This window comes from Pleurodeles waltl, chromosome 4_1, assembly GCF_031143425.1.
Source record: "Pleurodeles waltl isolate 20211129_DDA chromosome 4_1, aPleWal1.hap1.20221129, whole genome shotgun sequence".
NCBI classification, from domain to species: Eukaryota; Metazoa; Chordata; class Amphibia; order Caudata; family Salamandridae; genus Pleurodeles; species Pleurodeles waltl.
Window position 1 is genome coordinate 1021185431 of NC_090442.1, and position 13944 is coordinate 1021199374.

The window sequence follows — 13944 nt, forward strand, 5'->3', positions numbered from 1 at the left end:
AGGTTTCCCTAGGTGGCGGCTGAGCTAGAGGCCAAAATCTACAGGTAGTCACTTTGCTAAAAACAGCTCTGTTTTCTGTGATATGTCCTCGTTGTGTTTTGGGGCACATCCTGTCGCGGGCGCTAGGCCTACCCACACAAGTGAGGTATCATTTTTATCGGGAGACGTGGGGGAACGCTGGGTGGAAGGACATTTTTGGCTCCTCTCAGATTCCAGAACTTTCTGCCACAGAAATGTGAGGAACATGTGTTTTTTTAGCCAAATTTTGAGATTTGCAAAGGATTCTGGGTAACAGAACCTGGTCCGAGCCCCGCAAGTCACCCCTCCTTGGATTCCCCTAGGTCTCTAGTTTTCAGAAATGTACAGGTTTGGTAGGTTTCCCTAGGTGCCGGCTGAGCTAGAGGCCAAAATCTACAGGTAGTCACTTTGCTAAAAACAGCTCTGTTTTCTGTGATATGTCCACGTTGTGTTTTGGGGCATATCCTGTCGCGGGCGCTAGGCCTACCCACACAAGTGAGGTATTATTTTTATCGGGAGACGTGGGGGAACGCTGGGTGGAAGGAAATTTGTGGCTCCTCTCAGATTCCAGAACTTTCTGCCACAGAAATGTGAGGAACATGTGTTTTTTTAGCCAAATTTTGAGATTTGCAAAGGATTCTGGGTAACAGAACCTGGTCCGAGCCCCGCAAGTCACCCCTCCTTGGATTCCCCTAGGTCTCTAGTTTTCAGAAATGCACAGGTTTGGTAGGTTTCCCTAGGTGGCGGCTGAGCTAGAGGCCAAAATCTACAGGTAGTCACTTTGCTAAAAACAGCTCTGTTTTCTGTGATATGTCCACGTTGTGTTTTGGGGCATATCCTGTCGCGGGCGCTAGGCCTACCCACACAAGTGAGGTATCATTTTTATCGGGAGACGTGGGGGAACGCTGGGTGGAAGGAAATTTGTGGCTCCTCTCAGATTCCAGAACTTTCTGCCACAGAAATGTGAGGAACATGTGTTTTTTTAGCCAAATTTTGAGGTTTGCAAAGGATTCTGGGTAACAGAACCTGGTCCGAGCCACACAAGTCACCCCTCCTTGGATTCCCCTAGGTCTCTAGTTTTCAGAAATGCACAGGTTTGGTAGGTTTCCCTAGGTGGCGGCTGAGCTAGAGGCCAAAATCTACAGGTAGTCACTTTGCTAAAAACAGCTCTGTTTTCTGTGATGTGTCCATGTTGTGTTTTGGGGCATATCCTGTCGCGGGCGCTAGGCCTACCCACACAAGTGAGGTATAATTTTTATCGGGAGACGTGGGGGAACGCTGGGTGGAAGGAAATTTGTGGCTCCTCTCAGATTCCAGAACTTTCTGCCACAGAAATGTGAGGAACATGTGTTTTTTTAGCGAAATTTTGAGGTTTGCAAAGGATTCTGAGTAACAGAACCTGGTCCGAGCCCCGCAAGTCACCCCTCCTTGGATTCCCCTAGGTCTCTAGTTTTCAGAAATGCACAGGTTTGGTAGGTTTCCCTAGGTGGCGGCTGAGCTAGAGGCCAAAATCTACAGGTAGTCACTTTGCTAAAAACAGCTCTGTTTTCTGTGATATGTCCACGTTGTGTTTTGGGGTATATCCTGTCGCGGGCGCTAGGCCTACCCACACAAGTGAGGTATCATTTTTATCGGGAGACGTGGGGGAACGCTGGGTGGAAGGAAATTTGTGGCTCCTCTCAGATTCCAGAACTTTCTGCCACAGAAATGTGAGGAACATGTGTTTTTTTAGCCAAATTTTGAGGTTTGCAAAGGATTCTGGGTAACAGAACCTGGTCCGAGCCACACAAGTCACCCCTCCTTGGATTCCCCTAGGTCTCTTGTTTTCAGAAATGCACAGGTTTGGTAGGTTTCCCTAGGTGGCGGCTGAGCTAGAGGCCAAAAGCTACAGGTAGTCACTTTGCTAAAAACAGCTCTGTTTTCTGTGATGTGTCCACGTTGTGTTTTGGGGCATATCCTGTCGCGGGTGCTAGGCCTACCCACACAAGTGAGGTATCATTTTTATCGGGAGACGTGGGGGAACGCTGGGTGGAAGGAAATTTGTGGCTCCTCTCAGATTCCATAACTTTCTGCCACAGAAATGTGAGGAACATGTGTTTTTTTAGCCAAATTTTGAGGTTTGCAAAGGATTCTGGGTAACAGAACCTGGTCCGAGCCACACAAGTCACCCCTCCTTGGATTCCCCTAGGTCTCTAGTTTTCAGAAATGCACAGGTTTGGTAGGTTTCCCTAGGTGGCGGCTGAGCTAGAGGCCAAAATCTACAGGTAGTCACTTTGCTAAAAACAGCTCTGTTTTCTGTGATGTGTCCATGTTGTGTTTTGGGGCATATCCTGTCGCGGGTGCTAGGCCTACCCACACAAGTGAGGTACCATTTTTATCGGGAGACTTGGGGGAACATAGATTAGCAAAACAAGTACTATTGCCCCTTGTCTTTCTCTACATTTTTTCCTTCCAAATATAGGAGTGTGTGTAAAAAAGACATCTATTTGAGAAATTCCCTGTAATTCACGTGCTACTATGGTCACCCCGGAATTCAGAGATGTGCAAATAACCACTGCTCCTCAACACCTTATCTTGTGCCCTTTTTGGAAATGCAAAGGTTTTCTTGATAGCAATTTTTTACTCCTTATATTTCAGCAAATGAATTGCTGTATACCCGGTATAGAATGAAAACGCACTGCAGGGTGCAGCTCATTTATTGGCTCTGGGTTCCTCGGGTTCTTGATGAACCTACAAGCCCTATATATCCCCGCAACCAGAGGAGTCCAGCAGACGTAACGGTATATTGCTTTCGATAATCTGACATTGCAGGGAAAAGTTACAAAGTAAAACGTAGAGAAAAATTGATGGTTTTTTCACCTCAATTTCAATATTTTTCTTTTTCAGCTGTTATTTTCTGTAGGAAACCCTTGTAGGATCTACACAAATGACCCCTTGCTGAATTCAGAATTTTGTCTACTTTTCAGAAATGTTTAGGTTTCTGGGATCCAGCATTGGTTTCATGACCATTCCTGTCACTGACTGGAAGGAGGCTGAAAGCACAAAAAATTGCACAAATGGGGTATGCCCCAGTAAAATGCCAAAATTGTGTTGAAAAATTGGGTTTTCTGATTCAAGTCTGCCTGTTCCTGAAAGCTGGGAAGCTGCTGAGTTTAGCACCGCAAACCCTTTGTTGATGCCATTTTCAGGGGAAAAACCACAAGCCTTCTTCTGCAGCCACTTTTTCCAATTTTTTTGAAAAAAACGAAATTTTCACTGTATTTTGGCCAATTTCTTGGCCTCCTTCAAGGGAACCCACAAAGTCTGGGTACCTCTAGAATCCCTAGGATGTTGGAAAAAAAGGACGCAAATTTGGCTTGGTTAGCTTATGTGGACAAAAAGTTATGAGGGCCTAAGCGCGAACTGCCCCAAATAGGTAAAAAAAGGCCCGGCACAGGAGGGGGAAAAGGCCTGGCAGCGAAGGGGTTAAATGGCATCCAAGTAAAATACAAAAAGAGGCAATGGCCAAGCCAGTACTAGGTCAGGGCTTGGCAAGCTGGTGCAAAGCTTACAGTTTTTTTTAAAACTAATTCCATCATACCACAAAAAGAGATATAAAAAAGGAACCACATTCCTGCTGTTTTCTTTCTCAACATATTTGGCACAGTTCTATATTGTACTAGAGCACCTCTATCTTTGCTTCTGGTGTTAGTGCCATGTAGGCTTTTCCTTCCTTTGTGTCGGAGCACCTTGAATTGCAGCTTTTGCGAAAGTTCCATTAGTCCAAAGCTTCCCAGCCCCACCCACGCTGAGGTCAGCACTGTAAAACTCTCAGCCAAACTGACCAGCCCATAAATGGCATATCTGTGACTGATCCCTACTCACTAATATAAAGTTCCTCCTCACAAGTGGCACTGCAATATTTTCTGTCCATATTTAGGTTAGTTTGAACTGTATCAATTTGTTAACTTTTGGCTCACTGTCATGGTTTCATCTGTTGCTTATTATTAAAATGCAATGCATTTCTTATTGCTCTCATGAATACTAGGTGAAGATGGACAACATTATAGAGATAATCTCAATTAAAATGTATTTTGCTCCTTCAGTCAAACAAGCTTTGCCTTCCACAATAAAAAACAAATTAAAAAGAAATTTGAGCCCTCAGTTTCACACGACTTATCTAAGTTCTACGTCTGCTCTGGGCCTTTCTGCAGGAGAAAACTGGAAGGGTGTCTATGTTCTGACCCGTAAAAAGATGAAAATCTATTAAACACACAATAGTTATTTTGGAAGCATTGCCCGCTAGGCTTTCTGAGGCTTTATGTGGCATACATAAACAAAGATTTTGATTCCATTCGAGCCACATCATGTCGATGGCACACGACTTCTAATGATAACTATAGCCATGATACTAATGATAATTTGTCAGAATCTGTGGTCTTCTTTGGTTTGAGATTCTCAAGAAGACAAGCAAGTTGCAGTCTCCTAGTAATGGTCAAAGTCATTCCTATTATTTCAATAAAGAAGATGTCATTGATGCTGTTGGTGTCCCAATGTTTAACCCTGTTTTAATACATTGCCCCATATCCAATGAATGGGATTCTGCTGAAGTTGGAAGTAGGTATGCTTCTGGAAGGTTATGTTTACCTTTGTCTAAACAAGTAAGTAAAAGGTTGTGTTCTAGTGTCTCTGGGCATCTTTAGATCATAACATCACTTCCACTCCAGTGATTGAGCCCAAGATGTTGGTGTTTTCTCCATATAATGCAATAGACAATAAAAATTGTATTGATTGTGCTTTTTCCTGATGCCAGTACAACATTTAAGGTATCATAGTTCCTTTGATAATGATCTTTGACATTGCTGAAGAGGCTAGATTGATGGGGTCCTCTGGAGATCCAGAGTCCCTAACAAAACAACCAAACAATATGTTTACTTGGAAATAAAAATAATGCAATGTCACTTTAAAGAAGGAAATGCTTTCTACTCAAACTGGACCACACATGGCTGCTTTTGAAGCTGTGCCCAATGCTGAGAATCTATAATTCAGAGACAACTTTATAAAAGAAATCAGCAGATAGTCTTTACATTTGCTTCACTAGATAACATGATATTCTCACTAAGGTGAGTGGTTGAATATAATTTTTTTTTTCCAGTGCCAGTAGATTCAGGAACTGGTCTAATGGTCTCTTACTCGCATCAACAACTTCATTTCAGGGGGCTAGTAGTTCTTTCAGCAAGACTACAGACCACAATTCTTTCCCCAAAGAAGAGGAAGAGGTTTCATTCACTATGGATACGGACAAAGTGGGGAAAAGTCAGAACTGATAATCAGTTATTTGGTTTCAATTCCTCCTTTTATAGAGGACAGATTGCCAAGGTTTATGCACAATGTAAAGAAATAGCTTGATACACTTGGGTTCTTAAAACAATTCAGGGAGCTCAGATAGAACTTTATTCAAAACCTTCTCAAATGTTGTTCCCAAGAATCCTGCAGTTTTCAGAAGCAAATGAAAATATTTCATAACAAAAGGCCAGACGTGTCAAACTATTATGCATTCGCAAACGGATCGAATCACAAAATTCCACCATTTGAGAATGCAAAAAAGCCTTCTACAAAGTATGAAAGGAATTCACAGTGCATTTTTAAGGAATCACTAAAATAGTGATTCCCTGAAAATGTGACTAGGTTTAGCGAATCGCAATTTGGGATTCACAATTAAGGAATTGCAAATCCAATGTATGAAGCAGTTGCAAACAGCTAGTAGTAGCAAAACTGGGATTTTGTATGTTTAATTTACCACCAAACGAAATCATGTGGTAAACAGGTGCAACCTATAAAGAGAGGTCCAGAATGCGGCAGCCCTTTTCCACAATGGCTGCACTCTATGTCATGGCGAGGAGGATGAGGATCCTGGCAGTTTTGAGGAGGGGTGAAGAGACAGGAGCGCATTTTTAGAGTGCGCATTACTCTATTTGATCAAACAGAGGAGGAGATATATGACAAGTACAGGTTGAACTCTGCCATGATACTGGACTTATTAGCAGATTTACAACCCCTACTGCATCGACACACACAGAGAACCAATTCCATTCCCACCCATGTGCAGGTATTATGCTCCCTGCACCACTTAGCCTCGGGAAGCTATCAAGGGGTCAAAGCAGAGGCTATAAGTGTATCTCAAAGTGCGCTTTCACACATATTTAATGCATTCTTAAATGCTATGTTAACAGAATTGAATATGCACATACAATTCCCCAACACCCCACAGGATTTTCAGCTCAATTAAATTTCTACCCGTAGCCCAATTCCTACATGTTATTAGCTGCGTTGGTGGGACACATGTGGCAATCTGGCCACCATCTGTAACACAGTACATATACAGCAATCGTAAAAATACCCATTTGATGAACATCCAGGTCATTTGCAATGCTTTCCACATCACAACTGATCTAGTGGCCAGATACCTTGGTAGCACACATAGGCCCTCATTCCAACCCTGGCGGTCATGGACCGCCAGGGTGGAGGGACACGGAAGCACCGCCAACAGGCTGGCGGTGCTTCCAGGGCCATTCTGACCGCGGCGGTAAAGCCGCGGTCAGAAAAGGGATCCGGCGGTTTCCCGCCGGATTTCCCCTGGCCCGGAGAATCCTCCATGGCGGCACTGCTTGCAGCGCCGCCATGGGGATTCCGACCCCCTTCCCGCCAGCCTGTTTCTGGCGGTTTACACCGCCAGAAACAGGATGGCGGGAACGGGTGTCGTGGGGCCCCTGGGGGCCCCTGCACTGCCCATGCCACTGGCATGGGCAGTGCAGGGCCCCCCTAACAGGGCCCCATAAAGATTTTCACTGTCTGTTTTGCAGACAGTGAAAATCGCGACGGGTGCAACTGCACCCGTCGCACCCCTGCAACTCCGCCGGCTCCATTCGGAGCCGGCTTCATTGTTGCAGGGTCTTTCCCACTGGGCCGGCAGGCGCCCTTTTGGCGGTCACCCGCCGGCCCAGCGGGAAAGTCGAAATGACCCCCGCGGTCTTTCGACGGGGTTACTTTGGCGGGCGGCAGACGTCAGAATGACCCCCATAATTCCTACATCTTTAGGCACAGTGGAATGTACACAAGACTTCTTGCTGAGGAGTTAGGCAAAGAATACCTAATTGGTAATGTAACAGAGAACAATGCTTCATATTGTATAAGTGATGTCACAAATAACAATAACTATTAAGACACTCCTGTCATTGTAGGAGACAGTGCATGGGCAGTGCAGTCCTTCATGCTGACACAATCTCAATCTGGCCACACCAAGTGAGCGGCGATACAATACTGCATATAGGAGGACACGCAGTGTGATAGAGAAGACCTTTGGACTGCTGAAGAATTGCTTTCGCTGCCTGCACAAAAGTGGGGGTGCACTCCAACACAGTCCAGAAACAACCTACAAGATTGTGGCCACATGTGCAATGTTATATAACATTGCTACAACACGAGGTATACCAATGGAACCGACAGAAACGGACTCCGATGAGAATGACGACCCCTTGCCTCCCCTTCACCCAGCAGACAGAACCACAGGAGCAAACGGCAGGCAAAGACCTGCTGAGATTACGCACAACTATTTCTAATGTAAGTAATGACAACACCACATCTCGTTTCTTTTTTGCTACAGGTATCACATTTATTGTCTTAACTCCAGGTCAATTATGTGGGCATAGGACATGGGTATTTCAAAATAGCACAATTAATACCCAATAACAATGTCATACTTTAACATCATAGTACCAATGCATGGTGACAAAATATGCTAGACCCAGAACATGCCCAAATCACTTTTTAGGTCCACCCACTCCGCTAGATCGCTCAATGGGGTCAGCTGCACATTTTGTTGAAGGTAATGCAGCAGTACTGTGCCTGGAACTGCGACACCTAGGATCCATTACAGGGGCTGTGACATTACTGAGGCTAGAGAGCTCCTCACTGCCCCCACCACCTAGATCGCTGTTTGAAGCACTCCGAGCTTTCTGCATTGTTTCCAATGCATTAGTGTCTTCCACCAATCCTTGTGCAATGTCCCGACTGCAATGTGCCATTTCCACTTGCACCTACAGCATGTGGTGAGAGCAAAGCAGTTGTATTAGTGAGCTGATTTACAGATCTGCTGAACACATCCACGCTACCCATCAATTGGTGATGGCGCCTACGATGGGTGACATTGTTGTGTAGCCATTTTAGTTATAGCTCCATGCACGTTATTTTAACACACTAGGCCGCTGTGCACTTTAAACTAGATATATTTTATTCGGCTTTGCATTGTTATTTTTACAATAACCATTTTTACGGTCTTGTTTTGTTTTCATCTATCTAACTGTTTTTGCTTAGCCCATCACTGTGTTCTCAAACAAGACATTCTTGATCACTCTGTGCTTCATTCAAGGCTAAAGTTTGGTACATTGCCGGTGAATGTGGTTTAGTCTCCAACATACATAGAAAATACACATCCTTACGTAGGGACATTTTCTCAGAACATAAGCTGTGTTATTATAAAAACACTTCCTAGTCCCATTACACGTTAGAGGGAGATTCCAGCCAGGGAACCACAACTGTATGCTGATTCCTAAATGCTTTGCTACAGATGCTAACGCAGACTACAGGCCTTTGCTCAGGTATGAGGGTTGATGTCTTCCCGGGGGGACCTGAAAGGCAGAATTAGAACTTAACATGCTGTGCTCAGAGTATGACTTACATTAGAAATAATCCATCGATCATAGTGACAATATGATAGCGTTATTGTTATGCTTCACTCTTCTTGTCACCATTTTAATACTGTCATGTTGTGTTGTCCTGGTTATTGCAGCTCACGCTTTGCTATCTAAGATGCAGTCGTTTTATTAAACCCATTATTAAAACATACACTGCCTCTGTTTGTCGTTTATATATGAGACTGAATTGTAAACGAGAGAACCTGATGCGACCTGAGTCACCACGACTTCCCTGAGAAGCCTAATATGTCATGCGCTCGGCTGCCCAATCATCACTATCCCCTGGTAGAGATGAAGAACACAATAATTGGCTTGATGGCACACTACCCCACACAATAGTACCAGTAAGGTTAGGTCCACTGAGTAATGATGGTCCTACCTGGCCTTTATTGGCCACCTATACACCTCATCCTGCGGTTGCAAATCTAGCAGTTGCTGAGGTTCGTCGGTTATATGTTGAAGTAATAGCGATATATAGACGATTAGTACAATTTGTGATGCAAACACTAAATACAAACCCATCACGTGCTGCTCCAGCACATCCACATGCAGCAATGCCAACTATAAATCCTGCGACTGTACATTCGATTATGGGTAAAGTACCTGCCAAACGAGTGGAAACTTTGTTTTGGCTACCACAGAAAATTAATGCGCTGGAGGCAGTATTTCCCCATATGGGACCTCAGTATAAACATAGAATATTAACAATGTGCTTGCCTTTTGGGATGGTCCCTACAGTAGATAGCTGTAATACCTGGGGCACCATGTTTGCCGCGCCCTATACAACCGCACATGGAACACCGACACTTGCCAATTTACCGGAGGTATTGAAACAAATTCAAGATGAATACGGGGCAGCCCCGGCCCTAGATTTGGGGATGCAACTGATGGGAAATTTTGCCACAGTATCCTCAATCATTTAAAGTAATCTTAAAGGGGAAGCGGTGGCGCTTGCAGTGCGCATGCTGATCCGTGACATTCCACAACAGGATCAGGAACAAGAACTGCCTAAAATAATAGCAGAGACCTATTCAAGTATTGGTCGAGATAGCTTAGGGGCCAGGCTGCAAAAAACACAATTTCAGGGTAAAGCGAACAAGGATACCCCCAAAAAGCAGCTGAGGATAATAAGAAACGCCAGGATAAAAAGCAGCAAACTCCTAAAAAAGAGAGGGGAGAATCTCCGCATATGGAGACCCCACAGAATAAGTATAATCTCAGAAATAGAGATAATATAAAAACGCCTGATAGATATCAATATACTGATACATGCCAATTTCGTTCCTTTCAGGACTCATCGGAAAAAAGAAATGAGAGAGGTGGGTGATCAGAGCGAAGGACAGAGTAAGTGAAACCGAGACAGGAATCACAACGCTCGTCAGAGATTTCTGTTAAAAAGGAAGAGAAACCAACCCAACAAAAAACACAATTTAAAAAGAAAAAAGTGGCAGCGGTCTCAGTTCAACATGCCACTCAGGAAGAGGGTCCTCTTGAAGAACAAGAATTGGGCTCTATTATTGCTAGACAGCGTGGCACAGGTCACAATAGTTCGCCGGAATCTTCTAGAGCATCTGGAGGTGAAAGCAACTGATGACTTCATACAAGTAGAGACTGCGGACATGCCTGATAGGGTGTACAAAGTAACGTTACAGTTAGAAGGAGACATTGAACGCATAATAGACATAGGCCCTCATTACGACCTTGGCGCCAATGCAGCCGCACCCCTGAAGCAGACATTTGGAGATCCCCGCTGGGCCGGGGATCTCGGCCGCAACACAGGAGCCGGCTCCAAATGGAGCCGGCGGTGTTGCGGCCGTGCGACGGGTGCAGTTGCACCCATCGCGCTTTTCACTGTCTGCTATGCAGACAGTGAAAAGCTGCACGGGGCCCTGTCAGGGGGCCCCTGCACTGCCCATGCCAGTGGTATGGGCAGTGTAGGGGCCCCCAGGGGCCCCACGACTCCCAGTACCACGAGCCTTTTCCTGGCAGTTCAAACTGCCAGGAAAAGACTGGCGGTAGGGGGACTCATAATCCCCTGGGCACCGCTGCCCTGGCGGATTACTACCGCCGGGGCCATTGTGGCGGGAAACCGCCGGCCCCGGCGGTGCGACCACAGCGCTTCCGCCGCAGTCGTAATGACCTGGGAAGCACCGCCAGCCTGTTGGCGGTGCTTCCGTCATAACAGCCCTGGCGGTCTTGTACCACCAGGGTTGTAATAACCCCCAAAATCTTTTGGGATCACGTAGTAAAAGTATATGATGTCTTGTTGGCCGAACGAGATTGGCCACCTGACTTTGTCCGTACCTGCCCATATGGAGAAGAAGTCATTAAGCCTTCTTTCTCGCCCCTTGTTCCAGAGGAACTCGCTGAATCGTATTCCATTGAATGGGCTTTAGCACAAGCACCTGCATTATACAGAAATCACGTAGGATGGGATAAAGAATCCCCCTATCATGTAATTCCAATTAGAAGTGAACCTCAGCCACAACTGCAGTATCCTATAAAACATGAAGCAAAAGCACCAGTGAGAGAAATACTCATGCAATTAGAGTACCAAGGTGTGATTGAACCCTGTGTCTCGCCAATGAATAACCCATTATTCCCCGTAGCTAAACCAGACCATTCAGATAGAATAGTCTTAGGTTACAGATATTTAAACAGTCATACACGCACCTATGCTATTCAAAACTCGCACAGCACAGCACTAATGAGAAACTTAGGGGCTCATTCGAAAGACCGCGGAGGCCATTCTGGCTTTCCCGCTGGGCTGGCGGGCGACCGCCAGAGGGCCGCCCGCCAGCCCAGCGGGAAACCCCTCCCCACGAGGAAGCCGGCTCCGAATGGAGCCGGCGGAGTGGGTATGTGCGACGGGTGCAGTGGCACCCGTCGCGTATTTCAGTGTCTGCAAAGCAGACACTGAAATACAAAGTGGGGCCCTCTTACGGGGGCCCCTGCAGTGCCCATGCCATTGGCATGGGCACTACAGGGGCCCCCAGGGGCCCCACGACACCCCTCACCGCCATCCTGTTCCTGGCGGTCGGAGCCGCCAGGAACAGGATGGCGGTGAGGGGGTTGGAATCCCCCATGGCGGCGCAGGGAAAACCGGCGGGAGACCGCCGGTTTTCCTTGTCTGACCGCGGCCAAACCGCCGCGGTCAGAATGCCCTGCGGGCCACCGCGAGCCTGTTGGCGGTGCTCCCGCATCCCCGGCCGGGGTCGGAATGACCCCCTTAGTGCATAAAAAATACAAAACAACACTGGATATTTCAAATTGTTTTTTCTGTCAGAATATAGCGCCTGAGAGTAGAGATTTAACAAGCTTGAGTGCACTAGACTCCCAGAAACAATTCTGTTGTTTTCCTCAGGGGTATAAGAACAGCCCAGGACTGTTCGCAGCTTGTGTTATTGCAATTCTGCACAAGACTGACCCTGATGCACTATCCTATGTAGATGACATCTACCTTACGGATGATGAATTGTTACAATATTTAAGACGGGTAGCCCGCATTGTTGTCGGATTTGCTGAATTGGGCTACAAATTCAACTTAAAAAAAAATAAAAAATCCTTCCTCAGTGTCCTGTTCCTAGGATATGAGCTGTCAAGTGAAGGGAAGAGCCTAGCGCCACAATTTTTAGAGAAATGTGCACAGTTACAACCACCAAATACGATTAAAAAACTTCAATCACTATTGGGTTTCCTAAATTTTGGCAGAACTTACATTCAGATTATGCTACACGCATAAAACCCTTATATGATTTAATACGTCCCGATTTTTCAAGTAAATTCTGGACAATTGAACAAACATGTATTCTTCGAGGGTTGCAGACAGATATGCTTGCAGCACAACACTTACATACGAGGGACAACAAAACACATTTGGTCATCAGAGTAATAGCTGGGGCCATCGGTTTCACCTATGTGACATTTAATGAAGGTGAGACAGTCCTGATTGCATGCAAATCGCATTATACTCAGCGGCAGAACAACGCTTTGCTCCCACTGAGAAAATTCTCACTGCTGTACAGATGGCTGTCATTAAAGAAAGACCCCTTGCCCAAGGAAAACGCATTGTTGTTGTTTCTCTGATCCCAACCCTAGAGGCTGTTACAAAAGCTAGCGTTCCAAACGCAAAAGCATTACATCCACATTGGATACAATGGGCTACGTCTTTGACAGCCACTGATGTAGACTACATTTTTGACCCAAAGTCGCAAACTCAAGAATTTTTACAATATGAAATAGAATACCCAGTTCCAGCAAATACATTGCCTATTGAACAATATCATAGAGTCATGTACACCGATGGCTCAGCACAACCTGCAATTGGAACTAAACATCAATATTCTGCTGCTTGCGCAGTGGTAAGTGGCTACATGGAGGGCGATAAATTCTGTCCTCTACACACCTTTACACAAACCCTAGGGGATTGCACAGCACAGTTGGCAGAACTAAAAGCACTGCTGATGGCACTGGAACACACGGACCCTGCACAGCCTACGCTGGTTGTCTGTGATTCGTACTACTGTGTCCAGTCTTTTAATAAATACCTACATTACTGGCGCCAGAATGGGTTCAGAGATTCCAAAGGCAACACCATTAAACAGACTACTGTGGAGGAAAGTAGCTGACCTGAAAGAGATGCTACCAAATGTCCATGTTGTACACACACTTGGACACCAGCGCGTTGGAATACATTTTGCTGGAAATACACTGGCTGATGAAGCCGCAAAGTCAGCAGTGGCAGTAGCCGCTGTAGCTGCAGTGACTCGCTCGAGTTCCAAACCGGACGCAGACATTTGGGCTGCCGTGAGAGCTACGGCTGATGGCAAGCCCTATCCTAAAGGATTTCCTAATAAATATATCTATCGAATGGAGGATCGTCTGAACGCTGAAGTTAGAATACCAGGTGTAGGCGTAAGGGACATCCCCAACAAAGACATTAGATCAGGATTGATTACAGCAGTGCATGAGGGGGTAGCATCTGCCCATGCTGGTGTGGTGGCTACAATTTCAATATTGCAGGCCCGTTACTGGTGGCCAGGTCTCTACAAAGAGACCAAGCAGTATGTCCTTTGTTGTGACATCTGTCAACAAATTAAAGTTTCCACTGCCAAATGCCCACCACAAACACCCCTCTTAATTTCTAATAAACCATTACAGTGTGTGTACTTGGACCACTGTGGTCCCCTAACAA